The sequence below is a fragment of the Octopus bimaculoides genome, chromosome 9 (assembly GCF_001194135.2).
Source record: "Octopus bimaculoides isolate UCB-OBI-ISO-001 chromosome 9, ASM119413v2, whole genome shotgun sequence".
Taxonomy (NCBI): domain Eukaryota; kingdom Metazoa; phylum Mollusca; class Cephalopoda; order Octopoda; family Octopodidae; genus Octopus; species Octopus bimaculoides.
The window spans coordinates 18,348,138-18,352,533 of NC_068989.1; positions in this window are offsets into that span (position 1 = coordinate 18,348,138).

The following is a 4,396-nucleotide window of genomic DNA, read 5'->3' on the forward strand; positions in this document are numbered from 1 at the left end:
TATGTACTCCTTAAATTAAACCACACCTATATTTTCGTCAGCTATTTCTGTATGATATCGCTTTTTTTTTTTCTCTCGCCGTTCAAATGTCAAATTGATTTTAATCTATCGCCCAAAGTTAATCAGATATTAATAACTTTCAAGCCATATCATATGTAGCCCAGAGGTGACTTAGTGCAGCGATCACTTATCTGATAAAAACTCGTCTAAATAAGTACGAAATAGCTAAATCTGTTTGACTCATACATGGCAAAACATATGTTTAATTATTCATTTATTTATTTTTGTTCATTTTTCTAGTTTCTTTTTTATTATTTCAATTTACGTTTAACTTAAGGAGAGGAGGCGGTACCTGTAGCCTTTGCAAATTCTCTGTTCAGTGGTTCTAATTCCGTTTGATTTCGTGGCACACAGAAGATCAAACAAAAAGTGTACTTTTGCATGGAAAATTTAAAATTGCTTTTTGCTTTGTTTAAAGTTAGAAATTTCTTTAATAAAAAGAAGATAAGAAACTAGTAATAGTCTTGTGCTTTCCCACAAAAAAAAAAATTACAAAGCAGCGTTGGTTTACCGTTACCCAGAGAGGAACAGAGTGTCCTTGATTGGAAAAGCGATAAATTGCTACCAAAATTATCGTTGCGGTCAATACTAATAATTCCTTCTAATTCTTGGTACTAGGCCAACAATTTTGAGGGGAGAAGTATGTCAAATTCATCGGGCCCCACGGCTCGACTGGTCCTTATTTTATTGACAGCGAAAGGATGAAAGGTAAAGTCGACCTCGATGACAGTTGAACCCAGAACGTAAAACCGGAAGAAATACCGCTTAGCAGTTTGTCCTGCATGCTTACGATTCTGCAAGCTCACAGCCTTATTAATAATACTAATAATCCTAATAAAACTAATTGTGCTATAAAATACTAACAGCACTAATAGCGCCAGTGATACTAACGGTGCTAAATAGTTAACTTTTTAAACTTCTGTTGGTTGAGCTATGAAGAGGAAATGTGGGGGAGCAGATTGTTTCTAAAGGTAGTGATGCACTTATGGGGAAAATGATTTAACAAATATTTATAGTGTGCAGTGACACATAGATGATAAGAGGAGAAAGGATGAGCTGAAAGGACCAAGATTCTAGTTGTACACCAGTTGAAATGAAAAAGAACCTTTAAATCAAAGGTAGAAGAGAAAGAGATGGGATATATGTCCGTGTGTGAGTGAAGATTTAACAACGAATTAGATGGTGTTATCTTAGATGTTTGTAATACAGACATCTAAAGTAACAGTTAACCCTGTTGAGTTGCAGTTAATCCGTCCCTGATAAATGGGTAGTATTTTAGGCTAGGACCCTTTTTTCCTTGCCTAAGATCTGCGGGTAATATGAGCGAATTTAATTTCTCATTTTGCCTAGCCTTTGTAACACGGTTTTAGTGACGTAATAGATATATATTCGTCATGTTCCTTGAAAAGAAATGAATATTTAGTATCACATTCAACCTTCACTGAAATATATAACTACAAGGTTATTAGAGAGATACAGAGATTCGTGTTTCTGTGTTCAAATCTAGAGTAACTCATCACAGCGAGATTGATTATAATCAATAACATTTAGAGGGGGATAAACTTTTCTTCTAACTATGGCTTATGGTCTAAGAAAGAATTTCAGCGACGTATCAGGCTAAAATTAGGTTAAAATTTTATGAATATGAACAAATTGTGAGGATGGTTAGTTGACTATTTAATTCAACACTCTCTATGTTCTCAGTTTAAATCCGAGTGGGGTCCCACTGGGCTCCTTATCGTTATGGTCTCGATAAAAATTAAGTGGCATATCGGATTCAATACTATTTCCTCTTCCGCCCCATGCAGATATTGGCCATCTAATGAAAGTAAGAAGACAGTGATATATATATATATATATATATATATATATATGTATGTATAGCAGAATAATTATGAGTATTTATTGGTCAGTTCAATTTATTGTGCCTACGTGACACTTTGGGTTACACAGCTGTTTAGCCCTAAATCAGCGTTGTTGGAGAAGACCTTTACTCAAAAAATGTCCCAGCTGTAACCGATATACCCACTTTTTAAGACAAAAGGATGTGATTTTAAGGAGATTTGGTTGCTATTTATATATTAGGTCGACCGACTGCGTTATGGCTCCGTCGTTAGTTTGCTGGTTAAATTTGGGTTAAGGGCAACAAACTATAAAAATATTTGGGGAATAAATACTATAGGTTAGAGTATGTATTCCAGAAGCCATTAGAGCAGGGGTTCTCAAACTTTTTTTTTTATCTATGAACCCCTTTGATTACTATTTTATTCTAGTGGACCCCGCTCATATATCCATTCGATGTTTAACAACTAGTTTTATAGAAACTTCTTTCAAAATTCCTTTTTTTTTTACACACATTAACTGGTGTTGGTTGAACAATGTAAAATGTTAGAGAAAGAAACCTAGCTGTTTCTTGCAGCACATACATCTAAAGCAAAAGTTTTTAGGGACCCTTAAAATATTATTGTGGATCCCCAATTTACTATTTTGTTGCGTGGACCCCACAAAATCTTATAAGGACCTTCAAGGGCCATATAGACCTTGACTGAGAATCCTGCATCAGAGAATATGTACCGACTGGGAGATGTAGAGATGTGAATAAATAGATTTTCCTGGAGTATTTATCCCAGTGATCAAAGAAGCATCTGTGGTGACTGAATAATGTAAAGATGTGAATAGTTTGTTACGATGGAGCAGGAATTGTTTAATGAAGAACAAACCTTGCTAAAGCAAAATGTTATCTGCTATCAATGTTTTGATATTAATTCCATCATTCTTGATATAGGTTGTAATCTCATCCCTGGTTTTCAAAATGCGAGAAAAGAAGTGAAACTTGTGATTGTAACCCTTCTTTAATTTAACTGAAAAAATACATAGCAAAATAGAAAAACAAAAAAAAAATCACGTATCCAAAAAGTTCTTTCTTTTAACATTGATATGATGTAAAAAGATATGGTAAAAACAGAGTTATTTTTGTCGAAATATAAATCATAAATATGAGAGTTGTCAGCCATCAGGACTTGCCGGAAATATGATAGAAGTGAATACGAAGATACACTGTTTGGATTTTCTTAGCATATTTCCGGTAAGTCCTTCGGTGACGGGGCACGGAATGGCAGAAACGTTAAAGTAACGGACAAAAAAATACCTTAGAGATATCTAGTTACAACACTTTACATCCTGAATTCAACTCTCGTTGAAATTAACTTTACCTTTTACCCTCCAGGGGTCGATAAAATAGAGCTGGCCATGTATCTAAATCAAAAATTATTATTTTTAATGTAGATTAAAGTAGGCTACAGTAATAGTAGAGCATCGAACAGTGTGCCATGCAAGTATTTAGAAATTATTATTGCTTTGCAGTGTTTGTTCCGACTCGATACAATCGGAGTTAAAATCCCGTTTTTCATCCCAGCACCCGGGACGAAATAAAATGCCAGTTAAGTACTGGGTTAATTTAATCGAGTAACTCCCTACCCGATCGTGACTAGCAGAATCGTTAGAGCTTCCGAAAAAAAATACTTTGCGTTATACGTTGCGGGTTTTTGCATTCTGAGTTCAAATTCCAAAGATGTGAACTTTGCATTTCATTCCTTTGGAGTCGACAAAATTACGTAACCGATAAGTATAGTAGTTGATAGTATCACCCTACTGCATCCTCTCAAATATTGCTGGTCTTTGCCCAAATTAGAAACCTTCATTTATTTTGATAAAATAAGTCTCAATCTTGTACTAAATTCTCGTGGTTAAGATGTTAGTTTCGTAACAATGTGGTTCCGGATTCGATCCTACTATGTGGCACCTTTCTCCAAGTGACTTTCACTATAGCCTCAGGTCAACCAAACTGCAACTTAGAGTTGAATTCGGTAAGACTGTGCATATTCACCTAACCTTGTCAACAGAATTAAGGCGAATGGAGGATTAAAGCAATAATTTTACTCTTTATTGCGGCAACTCCATTAAATTCTCAACAGATCTTTAGATTGTTTATATAATTCTCACCAAGTTCTCTGTTTTCCATTTCCTTTTCCCACAAAAAAAAAAATCAGCTGACCTTTTGTCTGTAGCCGGCACTTTCCCACTAACTTTGTTTTCTGTGTTCAATAACTCGAAGCGTTGCACTTTCAGTGTCACCTGATTAGTGTCGACTGACCAGAGGACAACCAGTCGGTGTTGCATAAAAGCGAACTTCAAAATTCACAATGCCTGTCCCCCGATACTAAAGCTGGGAACGGAAAACACTGAGAAGCCACAACCGCAAACTTAATCTTGAATATAAACGTGTGTGTGTGTGTGTGTGTGTGTGTGTGTGCATATGTATGCATATATATATATA